Below are 17,166 nucleotides of genomic sequence, written 5' to 3'. Positions count from 1 at the left end.
CACCACAAAATTTGTAGTAAAAGACAATCCATGCACTTTAAGAGTTTGACATCTCAACATTCCAATAGGCTGCACTCTCCGTTGGTCTACCATCCGCACTTGAAATGGTGCAGGCCTATCTCGGAATTTTGGTACCAACGAAAGCAACTGATCCAATGTAAAGTGCATAGGAGTATTTAGCAATTCTTCAAACAATGCTGCTGATGGTAATTCAGAATTGACCACTTTCTGCATCTCCTTTTGCATCTTTTTAGAAATTGTCTCATTAGGACCCAACTTTTGAACTTCCTCAACTGCTTCATCTCTTACATCTCTTTGCTCCTCCAATCTAGAGGTGGTTTAAAATGTGCTTTTGAACGTGTTACTGCCAAACTATCCAAATCTTCCCACATATCCTTTGAAGGACTACATTCGAAAGGAAAATCTACCGAAACCGTATTCACTTCGTGATCAGGAAAAACCTCAACACCAACTAAATTTCTCTGAGCCGCTGTCTTTGTTGCCACATGTTGTGCTGGTGGTGCAGGCAACTGTGGTACCTGCACATTCCCTATTTGTGGATTTAAATTTTGTGATTGTTGCCACCCCTGTGGCTGCTGCCAGTTTTGCTGATGATTCCAATTTGCTCCCCATGGCCTAAAATTATGATATCCTCCAAACCTTGGTCAGAATCCTTGATTGAAATTTCCCCGAAATGGTCGATTCTAATTATCTGCCATCCCATATTATTAAATACCTTCTGTTGTCCACCTGTATCTGGAAAGACTCCACTTGCTTGTGCCAAATTTTGCTGAATCCTCTCTAGGATTGGTCCTTGAAATTTTGGATTATACCAACAATTAGGTGTAACATGCCCATCTTTTCCACAAATGTCACAATGGAGCTTCCTGGTAGATGACTCCGGCTTGACACCCAACTCTTTCAATTTCTTCTCTACCATCATTTCCACTGTACTACTCTTAGACTTCCCTTTGGCCTTCTTCTTACCCTTGTTCTTATGCTTCCTCTTCTTGTCCTCCTTCTCTGAATCAGAATCTAAATCTGAACTCTCATCGGAGTCTGAATTGCTACCAGAGTCTAAATCTGAATCTGTATCTGTATTTGTATCCGAATTTGACTCATCCTCACTATTGTCATCTGCTGATCTCTTCTTCTTTTTACCCTTTTTCTCCTTCTTTTTGGATTTCTTTTTAGAGGAACGTGGGTTAACAACTCCAAACCTCTTCTTTGCCCTTGTGGTAGTCACCACCAAATTATCCAATCCTACTCCAACATCAACACCTGCAACTGCATTCCGCAATTCCTTCCTCAACCCATTCATATAATATGCGGCTAACATTTCATCCGTAGGCCTCTCTACATAGGTAAGCCTATTTAGTTACTGATTAAACCTCTAAGTATAATCCTCAACAAACATTTTATTTTGCTTAATGCCCTTCACTTTATTAAGCACAACGTTTGGTGTCTTCTCCTTTCGGAATCGGTTCAGAAATGCATTTCTCAATGCATCATAGTCCACCAAATGTCCCACATTGAAGTTAATCAACCACTGCATGGATTTCCCCTCCAATGTCGCTTGGAATTGTCGCATTTTGACTGCTCCATCATATACTCCGTCAAATCCTCTGACTTGTGTTGCGAAAGCGACTCACACACCCATGAAGTGCATGCAAACACTACCTAGATCAACATAATATCAATCGAGGACATAGATGACATGATAGGCACATGGAGGAAATCTCTTTAGCTTGTCAAGCTGAGACCATCCTACACATACAACTCTGGAAGGCCAACTAAACCACAATCAAGAACCTCACTGCTCTCAACTACACCACCTAGCCACATACACACATACGGAAGGTAACTCACCTAATCATGCCAGATTCATACGAAACTTAAGGAACACCATCCCCTCACTAGGATACACCTGTCTCTAAGCTTCTACACTCAAAACCCTCACTCTAAACCCGTCTGCGGAAAACGAGTAGGATGACAGAGCAGAATTTTGAAAGTGCCCGAAATTGAAATTTATGAGTACCTATGCGTAGCTTATGTCGCCACGATTCTATAGACTACTAGCACGTAGAAAACAGACATCATTTGATACACTTACGGCCACAAATAGCTCATAGATGCATCGGCGTGTGCGCTTCGTCTCGCGTGGAATGCTTGGCGGTGTCGCGTAGCTCTCCTCGAGCCTACAGCAATGGTGCAGTCGGATCTCCAATGTGTTGAGCGAGCCGGGCGTAGCGAGAGGATAAAGCTCACGCTCACTCTCTTTCTCTTTCACACACAGTAGACGGCAGCGCTAAAGTTTTGATTATGATTAAAGTCCCCCCCTTTACAAAATGACCTAGGTACCTTATATACTAAGGCTACCTTAGGTTTAACCAAAAATGGGGTTGAAAGGGTCAAATGGCTTTGTATTTACAATCTGGAAGTGTCATTGTACCCTGGCTTCTGAAACTAGAATAACTACTCATTACAAATGACGTTTATAGCCATAATCCGTAGCATTTCATAACTCGCAAAAGATAAGACTTTGGTACGAAACTTGAGTTATGTTGTGTTGTTGACCCAGCGGTCACATTTATAGCCATAATCCGTAGCATTTCATAACTCACAAAAGATAAGACTTTGGTACAAAACTTGAGTTATGTTGTGTTGTTGACCCAATGGTCAACAGCCTGCCATCTTGTCTCAAATTGAGCTACGTGGCAATCAAGGTCTTGTTTGGATTTCCCTGAGAAGGTCCCAAACTTGACGCGTAAATCTGCTCTAGCTGTTGGCGCCATATTCCTTTGCGGATTTGGAGATAATTTCCCTGCTGAGGATGATGATGATGATCCCGGTATTACTGGTTGCCGTAGAATATTTTTGCCAATGCCCAGAGGGTCATATTCTAATCTTCTCCTTGTCAGAAACAATTGCTGCAACACTTCACCTCCAACATATCCTAGGTCTAATGGCCTATTCGCCTCAGCCTCATTGAAAATTCCCCCATATTGCTCAATGACCTCTAAATCCTTCGTACTCAACTCTGATGCTTCCTCCCAATTGTCAACTTGGACACCTCTGTCTTCATGATTCTCCTGTCCCGCTTCACGCTGTTCCTTCTGTTGCTGCAACTCCCACTCCTGCGCAACCAACCTTAACAAATAAGAATGTGATGACTGTGGTAAATTATCAAGAACTGATTACCCAATGGCATTTGACCTCTTCAAAACCAAACTGTCATAATAACTACTGATGCCTTTTTGATTCCACTTCATCCTAGCACTCCACCTTCTCACAGAAGAGAGTAACTTCGACCATGAACACACGTCACCAATACCGTGATCACCAGTGTATTATTGCCCTTAACTCTCCCATTAAACATCATTCAACTCTGACAAACACTCTGACATTCATAGAATTCTGCCATTGCTACAAAATTCAGTACCGACTCACAGACATACTCTAGAAAGACTCGCTACTTCCCTTATGCATTTAGAATACTACATTGATGAGAATATAGAAAGGGAAAGAAGAAAACAGTGTTGACAAAACATTCTGCACTTTCTTGATACTGCAGGAATCCGCCATCACATCTTCTTCATCATCGTAACGGAAAAGCTGCCTATTGCCGATCATCCCTTGACATAAATAAACATCCCTATGCTTAAGATCCCAAAAGACACACCCCAGATTGAGGTTCATTACATACTCACTTTTAAAGTCAAAATCCTACTCCACCGAGGTGTAGTCTTAACACTCCTTTTTGAAGATTTCTTGTAATGGTCTGTATCTGCATCCCAGTCAATTTCTTATGTAGTATCAGTTTCTATCTTTTCCCTGGCTTTTCTGTTTCTGTTGGAACTGTGGTGACTACCTTTGGCTCCTTCATCCCCATGTGTGGTCCGAGAACTCCTAGCCTTGAGTTCTTCCCTCTCAACCCTTCTTCGTCTGGACTGACTAGAGTGCTAAGAGCCCTTAGCCTCATCAGCTTGACTATGCTCCTCTGGAGCCTCAGTCTCAGTCTCAGTCCCCGGTCCAGTCTTAGGATCAAAATCTCTTTCTGACTCCTCAGGGATAGGGTCAACCCGGTAGGATGGTTTACTACCACGACTAGTTTTGGGTGCCATATCTTCAACTGAAAGCTCAAACTGGGAGAATCTGTCTGGTCAGTGAGCAAAAAGCTCTAGCCACCGTGATTTCCAAAATGGAATTGGAGCTGATCTCTTCAGATAGCTAATTCCAGTGTTAGAATTTACAGCTACTGGAAATCATCAGTTCAGTCAGTGAAATTGGAATGGAATATAGAAACTGAGCTGGAATAGTTAACTAAACTGAAATACCCTACTGGGACTAGAAACAGACTGAATGGCTTGAAAAGTGTTTCAAGTTCAGATTCAAAGTTTATGAAGAATGAATACAAGGTATCATAGACTGAAGCCCAATTGACTACTGTAGTAATGATTATAGAGTAGAATTACAAATGAAGAGATTGTTACTCAAGACAGCTTCGGAGACTAGAACCAAGAGACTAGAAGAAAAGAAAGATTACAAGCAGCCCCAAAGTACTATCAACCAGATTACAAATGTAATGGGTCCTATTTATAGCCTCTTGAGGTTACTATGGTAATCACCATGGTAAATACTGGTTGGTCCACTATTTGGCTTCTAGGAGACAATTCGTGCCCAGTGATACTATCTTTGTTGTCTACAGTGCTACATGAAGCTCCATAAAGCTCTTAAATTAGCCTCTTTGAAGCTTCCTATAGAACACATGCTGACATGTGGTGCTACAAGCAGGTCCATAAAGGGATTAATTATCCCTTATGAAGCTTCCAATAGCACCACATGCCAACACCTGGTGCTACAAGCAACTCTAAAAATGGATTAAAGCCCCTTTGAATATTCCTTTAGCACCACATGCCAACATGTGGTGATATAGAAAATTTCACAAAGTGCTTAAATTAACTACTTTAAAACTTCCTTTAGCACCACATATTAACACGTGGTGCTATAGGCAGCTCCACAAATTCCTTAAATTAGCCTCTTTGAACCTTCTTATAGCATCACGTGGTGACACATGGTACAACCAATAGCTCCATAAATTGCTTAAATTAGCCCTTATGAAGCTTCCAATAGCACCACTGGTCAACACATGGTACTATAAGAAACTTCACAAATGGCTTAAAGTCTCTTTGAATATTCTTATAGCACCACATACCAACACATGGTGCTACAAGTAGCTCCAAAAAATCTCATTTAGCCTCTTTAAAACTTCCCTTAGCAGCACATGTCAACATGTGGTGCTACAGGCAGCTCCACAAAGCACAAAAATTAACCTCTTGATGCTTCCTAGAGTAGCATGTGCCGACACATGGTGCTACAAGCATCTTCATAAAGCGCTTAAATGAGCTCTTATGAAGCTTCTAATAACACCACTTGCCGACACGTGGTGCTACAAGAAACTTTGCAAATAGCTTAAATCCCCTTTGGATATTCCTATAACACCATGTACTGACACATGCTGCTATAGACAGCTCCAAAGTACTTAAACTAGACTCTGTGAAACTTCCTTTAGCACCACGTGTCAACATGTGGTGCTACATGCAACTCCACAAAGCGCTTAAACTAACCTCTTTGAAACTTCCTTTAGCACCACATGTCAACACATGGTGCTACAAGAAGCTTCACAAAGCGCTTAAATTGGCCCCTTTGAAACTTTATTTAGCACCATGTGTCGATACGTGGTGCTACAAGAAACTCCACAAAGCGCTTAAATTAGCCTCTTTGAAACTTTCTTTAGCACCACGTGTCGACACGTGGTGCTACATGAAATTCCAGAAAGTGCTTAAATTATCCTCTTTGAAACTTCCTATAGCACCACATGCTGACATATGGTGCTACAAGTAGCTCCACAAAATGCTTAAATTAGCCTCTTTAAAACTTTCTCTAGCACCATGTGTTGACACATGGTGCTAAAGGCAATTCCACAAAGCGCTTAAATTAGCCTCTTTGAAACTTTCTTTAGCACCTCGTGTCGACATGCTGTGCTACAGGCAACTCCAAAAAGAGCTTAAATTAGCCTCTTTGAAACTTCCTGTAGCACCACGTGTTGACACAAGAAGCTTCACAAATTGCTTAAACTAGCCTCTTTGAAAATTCCTTTAGCACATCTATCGCCACTTGGTGTTACAAGCAACTCCACAAAGCTCTTCAATTAGCCTCTTTGAAACTTTTTTTAGCACCACGTGTCGACATGTTTGTGCAACCAAAGCATATCAACCCTAGAACAGGACATATAAAGTGATGTGTATGCTTATAGATGCATAGTAGAGGGCTAGAGCAGATAGGAAGAGCTTGTGTAGGTAGGTGGTAGCGGAGATGTATACTTTATGTGGTTTTAAAGTCCAAAGGGGATCTAGATAGAGCCTAACACTGTGGCAGATGAAGGGGGATCAAAGTGAATTTTTTTGATCTAGAAGTGTACAGCTTGAAGTGCTGAAGAAACACGTCTAGACGGCTCATCAAACCGAGCCACGGTGTGCAAGATGATGGGCTTGAAGTTGGAGGTGGTTGCAGATCTAAGATGAATAGGCCACATGATGCCAGGAAGTTAGAGCCAATTTAGATCTATAAGAGTAGTTCTTAATTTATGAACTATGTCGGTCTTTTCAGATCATCAATCTGAGTCCTGGATGCCAAGATACCGCCAGTCAAAGTTTTGCCCGGGGCCCAGTGTCTGCGTCGGGCCGAGGGTTGTCCGCCTCGGGTGATGTGCCATGTGATGATTTTGGAGCTCCACCAGAATTTGTATGTGTTTTATGCGGCAAGTAAAGGCTATACAAAGTTACAGTACATCAAACGGAGTTCTAGTCTGTAAGTTACAATAGTTTGAAATTTGAGTGCGATTGCGCGGTGAAGTGATGCCATATGCTTTTTTTCTATTTTGGCATGCTTCGTTGGAGTGCCCGGGAAAGTAAAAAATTTGCGAGGTTATGGGCTTGTGTAAGGATTCAATTGCTCGGTGGTTGGAGCTGCAAGCAGTAAATGGAAAGCGTATGAAGTCAGGGAAAAATGGAACTTTTTTGAGATTTTTGTGGTGAACCTTTTTTGGACCTTGAAGGAATTTAGATGGGAGATCCTTATGGAGCACCATGTCATGGGGATTTATCCCACATGTGCAAGCGGGCAATAGGAGTGTGGGCTATATATGCTAGAGAATGGCCACCCATTAGCATCGAAAGGTGGGGAGGAGCTCAGGCTATGGCGGGCGTGCGGGCTGTGCTCAGTGTCATGAGGAGAGGTTTTAGGCGTTATTTGGCATGGAATGGCAAAGCTGCAGTGCCGGTCGCATGTGGAAAATGGTAATGTGGCCGGCGGACTGGAGGGTTACGTCCCGTCCACATTTTTTAAAGAGAAGGAGGAGAGCACCGGTGGCACTGTCAGTGCCCCTCCCAAGGGGTGTGTCACATGTTACTTGGTGCCCAAGGCTAGGCCGCTACAAAGGGGCACATCACATGCAAGAAAAAGGGCTAAAAATATATAGAGAGGCCAAAAATAGGGGGAGAAGGCTCTCACACACCTAATAAGGGGCCAACCTTTTGCAGTTTTGGGGAGATGGAAGGCGAAAAAGGAGAAGGAGAGGAGCTTCTCGAGCACTCAAAAGGAAGGTTTTTTGGGCATGGAGCTCGAGATGGAGCCTCCGATGGCATAACAGAGACGGTTCCAAACCCTTTTGAGCCAACAAAGACCATCAGTGTTTTCTTGCTTGTGTTCTCGAGAAGGGAATCATTCTGAGGCGGCATCAATTATCTTCTATACTCCTTGTTGCTTGTCATGCCGGAGAGGATCAAGCCGTGTGATAGCAGGGATTTCTTGGAGTTGTAATACTTGTTGTTTGCCATTAATTGAAGGGAACCATAGCCAAGTTTGGTGTCATCTCCTTCCCCTATTTCCCCCTTCTTGTATTTGCTCTATCCTTACTGTTTGGTGACGGTTTGAGAAGTGTGTGCCTCTCTCGACCTGTGGTCTGAGTGAGAGAGAAAGAGAGATCGGTTTGTGTTGTGTGGGAGCTATCACAAGGCAAGGTTAGTGCAACGTCTATGTGTATACGATTGTGTGCACAATTTGTAGACGAATTATTGAGTCTTAAAGGTGAACTCTAGTGGATCGGGATGCAGTGGTTATCCTGGGCTATAGAGAGGCATGTTGTTTGTGTGTCGGGTGTGTTCCCCTTTCCCCTCATCCATCTTCTGGTGCCCCCATTGAGGAGCTATCTGATGGCTCTTGTTTGAAGACAAAGTTATGGTTTTGGGGCAGATGAAGCGTAGATTTTGAAGAGTAGATATGGTGCAGGATGGCTTGGACGGGTTTTCCTACTTTCACTAGTCGGTGCCCCTCCCAGAGGGTGTGTCACATGTTATTTTGTGCCCAAAGCAGGGCCGCCACAAAGGGACACATCACATGCAACGAAACGGCTAAAAAGAGATCAAGAGGCCAAAAATATGGGGAGAAGGCTCTCAGACGTCTAGTAAGGGGCAAACCTTTTATGTTTTGGGGTGCTGTTTTGGGGAGACAGAAGGCGAACAAGGAGAAAGAGAGGAGCTTCTTGAGCACTCAAAAGGAAGTGTTTTTGGGCACGGAGCTCGAGAGGGAGCCTTCGATGGAAAAATAGAGACATCTTTGAAGCCTTTTCAAGCCAATGAAGACCTTCAATGCTCTCTTGCTTGTGTTCTCAAGAAGGGAATCATTTCAAGGTGGAGTCAATTATCTTCTATACTCCTTGTTGCTCATCCTGTCGAACACGATCAAGGCGTGTGATAGTAGGGATTTCTTGGAGTTTTAATAGTTGTTTTTTGCCAGTAATTGAAAGGAACCATAGTCGAGTTTGGTGTCACCTCCTTCCCTATTTCCCCATTCTCATCTTTTTTCTATCCTTACTATTTGGTGCTGATTTGAGAAGTGTGTGCATCTTTGAACCTGTGGTGTGAGTGAGAGAGAAAGAGAGAGAGGTTTGTGTTGTGTAGGAGTTGTCAGCAGCAGGTAAGGGTAGTGCAAGGTCTATGTGTATACAATTGTGTGCACAATTTGTAGACGAATTGTAGAGTTTCAAAGGTGAACTCTAGTGGATCAGGGTGCAGTGGTTATCTTGGGGAATAGAGAGGCATGCTATTTGTGTTCTGGGTGTGTTCCCCTTCCCCCCATCCAACGTGGTGCTACATGCAGCTTCACAAAGCGCTTAAATAAATCTCTTTGAAGCTTAATTTAGTACAATGTGTCGACACATAGTGCTACAAGTAGCTCCACAAACCGCTTAAATTAGACCCTTTGAAAATTCCTTTAGCACCATGTGTCACCACATGGTGCTACAAGCAACTCCACAAAGCGCTTAAATTAGCCTCTTTGAAAATTCCTTTAGCACCATGTGTCAACATGATAAAGGGCTTGAATTAGCCCTTATGAAGACTCATATAGCACTACATATGACCATGTGGTGCTATAGAAATCTCCACAAAGATATTAAATTAGCCTCTTTGAAACTTCCTTTAGCACCACGTGTTGACACCTAGTGCTATAGGCAACTCCACAAAGCACTTAAATTAGCCTCTTTGCAACTTGCTTTAGAACTATGTGTTGACATGTGGTGCTACAAGAAGCTCCACAAAGCTCTTAAATTAGCCTCTTTGAAGCTTCCTAGAGCACCGGGTGTCAACATATGATGGTACAAGCAGCTCCATAAAGTGTTTAAATTAGCTTGTATGAATCTTCCAATAGCATTATGTATCAACACGTGGCACTACAAGGAACTCCTCAAATGGCCTCGTGATTTTAAACTCTATAATCAAACAAAGACATTGGTTTACGTTTGAGAGAGAGAGAGAGAGAGAGAGAGAGAGAGAGAGAATGTGCATCATGGTTCCCTACAATGCATACATGAAGGTAGATAGTACATGTGGAGCCTAGTATTTATCACCATGTAGGGTACAACTGCCTTGCAATAGGCTATTGTTGAAGTGATTGTTGGCGTAGTTGAGGTGGAGTCACTATTTTGTGTACTCCTAGATTGAAACAACTTCATGCTAAAATGACAATATTTGTGTTGAGTGCATCAAGATTCAACTTCATTTTTAAGCTTAAAAATTCCCTAAAAATGGCTCTTTTCATAATTGTACTAGCCATGGTGCTGATTGTATTTTTTACAATAGTTGACTTTGTCTCATTATATAGCTACATTATGGCTTCCATGTTTTGCCCACTTATATGAGTTTTTGGCCATCGGATCTTGGCATGTTTCTTGTGGGTGAATGACTTACAAGGAGAATACTTGAAAGTGTTTTTGTAGAATAAAGATCCACCATTTTTGTATTCTTTGTAACCTTCAAGTCGAGTTTTCTACAAAGACGAGACATATTGTAGTACTTGTCATTCTTATGAGATAAGAACCACAAAATTTTTTGCAAGAGCTCTAGAGAGATAAGCCGAGAGAGAGAAAAGAGAACAAACAAAAACATGCAACATAAATGGAAAAATAGAGAGAGAGAGAGAGAGAGAGAGAGAGAGAGAGAGAGAGAGAGAGAGAGAGAGAGAGAGAGAGAGAGAATGCATTAATGTCATCAAAGGTCAAACATGACCTATGAGACCAAAGAGACATTTCTTACACTCTATTGAGATTATCGATGGGCACTTTGATGCTTCAGGACTGTGGATGTATTGAGAGAAAAAAACTTAAATATGACCAAATATGGACATGTGATACTTAAGGACCACGGATGTATTTAGAGTCTATGGGGTGGTTGTGAGAGAAAGGAATATCAGGGGAGATCCAAGCTCAAAATGTGAAGGAGAAAATCTTGAATATGTTCAAATGTGATCCTCACTCTAAAACTTGTAAGGGATGTATTGAGCATATGTGTGTGCGTGGGCGTGAGTGCGTGCACACACACACACACAGATGGCACAATGCTTTGTACAAGCCTAAGAAAATTGCATGGTAAAAAATTCCTAGTTCCACACCTTGTGACTTATTGGGTTTGAAAGTTAATGAGAGCTCCTACTCTAAAAGGCTTGTACCTCATGCTGTATGAGGTACATTATACACACACATTCCTTTTAACCTACATCTTGACATGAGAAAAATCAACTACATTATTTCTAAAGAACCATTCCTAATGGTTCATTTGTAAAATTCCTTGTGTCTTTGCAATGTGCTATCATCTTCCATTCTCAACTTAATGTCCTCTAATAGACACACCTCTATCTTGGCTGGTTTATTAAATTAAGTGGAAGTATCTTCATTAGTTTGAGATTTTCAAAATTGTATATTGATAATTTTTGCTCGTTTTAGTAATTGCTCGGAAGAACTCGCTCGGGATTTGGGATTCCTCTTTGATGACATGACTTGATAATGAAGCATTCTCAATAATCATGCTATTGTAAGGAAACTTGAATCTTGTATGTAGGAGAGATACCCTACATATCTATATTTCATAAACCATAGTTCCCAAATACAATCATTTCCATGTAGTAGGGATACATGTAGACTGCATAGAGACAAAGAACTCTATAAAAATGCATAGCGGTATTCCTGCTAATCTAGTAGTCTTCTTGCATAGCCCACTCATATAGCAATCTTTTAATGCGCTATAAAAGGGCTAAAAATTCGTAGTGGTATGCTTAGCAAATTCCAAGAATAGGTAGATCCTATCTTTTCTTGGGTTGCTTTGTGTGTGTATATGTTCATAGTGTATCTTCAAATACCCAATCACCCCTTTGGATCTGACTATCCTTGTCTAGATTATTGGATGTATTATGGTACTATGGAATCTCCACATCCTATAGAAATCCTCCATGAATTTAACAGTCTCGGGGGGTTCACCTCTTAGACATGTAACTTACCACATTGTCATGCTGTCGTATATGTGTAATGTGAAAATAAACATATCTACCTCACTCTTAATGTTTTTGATGTGTGGGACCAAATGCTAGAATGTACATAGTGTGATATATGCAAAACCGAATGCCATGGTTGCAGATGTGTACATACCTTTCCAGGAAGGCAAGGCCAGGGATGTGGCACTGTTGCATGTTTTACCACATTAAAGCATGCCTAATTTTCTTTATTAATGTAAAAATATCAAGTGTTTTGAAGCGGCAGGCTCTTTTTCCTAGAAAGTTCAATGCAGACGATCTTGGCAAAAAAATAGGTTTTATGCGCGGGCATAAAAGACGTGTCCAAAGTCTTACCAAGTGGGAAAACGAGACTCAGCATGAAATTTGAACTAAAAGGGAGTTTTCCACCAAAATAGGGATTTTTTCCAGCTCGTTTTGGCATTTACAGACAAAAAGGGGTATTTTTGGGCAAAAAATGGTCATAAATACCTACAAATAGCACAAAATGGATCAAAATACCACCTCAACGATGATGAAGTCATTGATCAAGTAGAGAGGGAATTTTAGAGCAAAGAATGAGCTCATTTAGGCATATAAGCGAGGAGATACATCCATTTCAATCCAGGGTGCTAGTGTAGTCCCGTGCTGCTTACACTACACGTTTGAGGCTGTGAGGCCTCCAATTAGGGTTTCCCTTCCTCAAATAACTACTTGGGATTCTCCAATGAATTTATGAAGCTTCCATGAAATGGTGACGATGAAGAATCAAAGCGTCAATTTAGGGTTTTTAACCAATCGAAAGAGCATTGCATTTGTGCAATTGGGAGCGAGGCTACCCCTGAGTTTTGAGTTATTATTGGTTCTTTTTCAAAGTGGAATTTTCATGGCTAGATTTTTTTTCTTTTGGGGTGTTTTTTAGCCTTCAAACCATCCACACCTTTTGTTGGAGATCAAGCCTAATGCCCTAGCCTAGGAGTACCTTAGTCCTAGTTTAAATCTTTATTTTAAGCTTTCAATAAGGCTAAAGGGTTTTTTCTCTCTAGGGCCTTCTTACCTTTAGCACCCTCAATTCTCTCCCTAAATCACTCCAAGAATAGCCGTAGTCTTCCAGCCTCTCTCTCTTTCTTATTGGACCCTTCTTTATATCTCTACAATCACTCCCTAGATATAGGATTTAGCCCTCCTTTTGAGCTCTCTATATATAGCGACGTCACGTTTTGTATCTCAGGGTTCTTTTATCAATTACAACACTTGCAAAGTAGCTCTAATGATTTAATTTAGTCTCTATCTATTCTATGAATCTTATATGGTATTAGAGCTTGGTTAATCTAACTATAGATTGATAGAGAGCTTCTGAGTTTTATTAAATGAGGACCCTCGGCTTGTAGAGGGAATGAAAGGATACTCTGTAGAACCACAAAGCGTGATATTGAAATCTAAATGGTTTGGTGGTCACTTATAGCAAATCCGGGCATCATTTCAAGATTTAAGAGAAGACGTAAAGCTTCAAAGTCTCCAATTGCTCGTCACAGCTCTACATCGATGTCAATGGCAAATCTCAGCAAATCTGCAACACGTGAAAAGGAGACCGTGTGATCTACAATTGGCACCCTTGCGAGCTACAAATCATCTCCCATTTCTTAAAAGAAGCATCAAAACTCTCAGAGACGGCGGACGACAGCACTGGCTATCCTTGGTATCTCTGCATACGAGCCCTCCTTGCCATGACACATTGTACTGATGTTTAATCAAGCCCATCATGGTCTCCAAACACAAGTCTCATGTGCAAGGCTTCAACACAGCTACCTAATCCCGTCAATGGATGCAAACTGTTCTCATGGAAACTCAGTTTGCGAAGTCATTTTGGCAGCTTTCACCGCATGGATCACTAATCGACTGCATGGCAATAAACTTTAGACACTCCACTCGCCAGATACTGGCTCGCACCTATTACTTGTGATGAACGACGTCCATCACCCTCGGAAGCTTCGCTATGCAGACAATTATAAAGATTCACTTATAAAAATTTTGTAAGGCCTCCAAAAGGCGTGTCCCATAGGGTTATTACATTACTTGTCTTAAATCCCTCCCGAGGCGGGAGTGCCTTGACATGATTTGATCTAAAGCCCAAAAGCTTCTCTCGACCTTTTCAAGGAAGATGCTAACCGGATCTCCTTCACCCAATACAAAGCCCTTGCCTCACAAGACTTAGGTTTTATTGACTAGTCACCTAAGGTTGTAAAGACTCATGTTTCTTGAGGAATTATTGAACTTCGAAAAAGGAGGAAATCCTCTTGTAAAAGAGAATAGACACTGCCTTTGAATAAATTCAAGAGGTAATACCTTCTCTGGCAATGAGTACAAACTCATCTTCGATTAGCACAATCACAAACAAAACTAAAACACTTGTGAAGTAACTTCCAAAGCTACACGCATACATGGTCCTAGAATTTACAGGACAGCTACTAGAAAGAAATTTTGCCCACACTACAAAACTTGGTATGTTGAACCACAAAAAACCCAAACGAATATATGTTCAAGAAGCATTTGCCAAGTAAATTGTTCTCTTTGCACGGAGTTTTAGACAGTAGTAGAGTAGTACTCTACTGAGACCACTCCTAGTATGAAAATCAGTGATAAATTGAACGGCACAAACTTCTTCACATGGCAAACTTGAATAAACTTCAGACTAATGAAAAAGGGATTATGAGATATTGTAGGAAGAGAACCTGCAGGGACTTCAACTAGAGAAACTTCCACAACATTTGAGCAAAGAAATCTAAAAGCTCTAGGTGTTATAGGGGAATGCTGACAAGATGTCTTTATACATCACATTGGTTCTTGCACCACTGCACAAGAAGCTTGGGTATTACTTGAAAAAGTTTTTGTTACTACTTCCAAGACATCCAAAATCATGCTCTTCATCGAGTTTTTTTCATTGACAAAAGCTGCCAACACTACTATGTTAGCACACTTAAGAAAATTTAAGAGTTTACAGTCACAATTAGTAGGAATCAACAAACATGTGGAAGAAGATATCAAAGTAGCTGTTCTCATCAAAATTATTTCGACTCTTGATGAGTATTCTAGCCTTGTTACCACCCTAATAAATCTCCCTACACCTATCTTAGTTGAGGTGGAGGCATCTCTCTTAGAAGAAGAAAGAAGAATACATAAGAAACATGAACATTTTGAAATACAAGGAGCATACCTTACTCAAAGTAAGGAGGGCAAAATATGTCAACGACCATTTTACAAAGAAAACAGCTCAAGGGAACCTCAAAGGAACACATCATTCAAAGACTCCAAAAAAGGCACTGTATGCACATTTTGTGCCAAAGCCAATCACACAGAGGAGTCATGTTTTCTTAAACAATGGATAAAAGCAATGTACATCAGAGATTCAAATTCAAAAGATGTAGATGAAGAAAAGACTGCCTCAGATGAGACCAACCTTGTGCATATAGATGAAGAATGGGTCTTCTAAAGGTCTATACAAGCTAGGCAAAAGTCTTTTTGTATTTCAAAACACCTTCTTTTAGTCTACCTAGTATCTTCCTAAGCTGGATGAAGTCTCTTGTTGTATCCCTCTAAGAGAACCACACAATTATAAGTGTGGGTTGTATCCTTAGAATGAACCTTGAGTAGGTGTATCACAAATATTTTTTTGTTGTGCTCGGTCATCAACTTGAAGGGGGGTTTGTTGGAGATCAAGCCTAATGCCCTAGCCTAGGAGTATCTTAGTCCTAGTTTAAATATTCATTGTAATCTGTTAATAAGGCTAAAGGGTTTTTTTCTCTCTAGGGACTTTTTAGCTTTAGTATCCTCAATTCTTTCCCTAAATCACTCCAAGATTAGCCATAGTCTTCCAACCTCTCTCTTTCTTATTGGACCCTTCTTTATATCTCTACAATCACTCCCTAGATATAGGATTTAGCCCTCCTTTTGAGCTCCCCATATATAAGAACATCACGTTTTGTATCTCAGGGTCAAAGATGCCATTTCATTTCTAGCTAAGCGATAACGACAAAGAGACAAGATGATAGTCAACCCTACTCAAGCCCCAAGTGTTCCCTAGAGTCCCATAAAGCCTGTGATTGTGGTTCCAAAGAGTGAAAAATCCATCATGGGGATGATATTGTTAAAGGAATGCAAGAGCTAAAGTTAAATCTGGCTAGAAGAAAAGGGTCAACCATAAGGTCAATCTGCAATGACCTCAAAATAGAGAAGGATTTGTCAATAGATGCATATGGTGTGATAGTACTGACCATGTAAGGAGGGATTTTGAATGTTTTAAAGAAACTTTGAAAAAGGAGTTTGTTTTCTTTAAAGATGGAAATATTCACAAGTTAAGTGAAACATATAGCTCTTGGGGACAAACTTTGGCAAAGGTGGGATGAAGAAGCTAGTTGAGGACATGACTACTAGACTTCCCATCTCAATGGTTGAGGCAACCACCTATGGGTTGAAGGTGGAGCCTATTAGGTAGAGAGGATTCAAGGTTGGAGAAGAAGCATCTAATGGGATTGGAGAATTATGGCATGGGCGATATAATCTGTTTTGATGGGTAAGATGACTAAAGAGGTCTTGCATGAGGCTGGAGATTGAATTTGGATAGCAACAGGTTGGAATGACCTTGTAGACTCTTTGTCAGTGCAGGCCTCCATTGCCAAATTTCAAGCCAACGAGGTTGTTGTCAAAGAGAAACATATGCGTGAGAGTGGGGATGAAGGGCCTTCAAAACGGGCAATGAGGAGTGGAGGCAGAGATGACATAGTACCTCCTAGATCAACTTCCCCGCAATAGATGCATGTCCTCAAAGTGCCTATGCAAGAAGCCTCTAAAGAAAAGAAGAAGGATGCAATGAAAGCTAAAGAAAAGGGTCCCCAGCCTACAAAATCCAATCTAACATAGAGGCGAAAACCAATCTCAAAAAGGTTTTGAAAGAGAGGATTTTAAACCTTAAGGTGGATTTTACCTTGGGTGAGGTCCTTGGAATAGAAAAGAGGGAGTTTCATGAAGAAATAATTGATATCATCAAGAGGAAGCGGCCATCTCTTACTGAATTTGTCCATGTATAAGGTGAAGAAGAGACTTTAAATGCAAAATAAGTACAGGTCTATGGTGATCAATGTTGTTGGATGCTACAAGTCTAGGGTAGATGTTGAAGATAAAGTTGAGACCACTCACAAGAGTTACTACTTGAAGAGTTACTAGGGAAGAGCAACTCCTGAGACCCTAGTAAAAGTGGGAGACTTAGAAGAGCCATACATTGCTTTGATA

At 41.0% G+C, this 17,166-nt stretch overlaps 1 non-coding gene across 1 annotated transcript; it reads right to left on the bottom strand.

Moving 5' to 3' along the window:
* Positions 1–13,947: 13,947 nt before the first annotated feature.
* On the bottom strand, positions 13,948–14,070 carry LOC147424246 (U6atac minor spliceosomal RNA). The gene has a single exon (XR_015186713.1). It is a non-coding gene; the product is annotated as a U6atac minor spliceosomal RNA (small nuclear RNA).
* Between the last annotated feature and the right edge of the window lie 3,096 nt (positions 14,071–17,166).

This window comes from Adiantum capillus-veneris, chromosome 26 (genome assembly GCF_014529385.1).
Source record: "Adiantum capillus-veneris isolate H3 chromosome 26, ASM1452938v2, whole genome shotgun sequence".
Classification (NCBI taxonomy): Eukaryota; Viridiplantae; Streptophyta; class Polypodiopsida; order Polypodiales; family Pteridaceae; genus Adiantum; species Adiantum capillus-veneris.
Note: the sequence above shows the minus strand (reverse complement) of the source record. Positions and strands in the feature narration are given on the sequence as shown.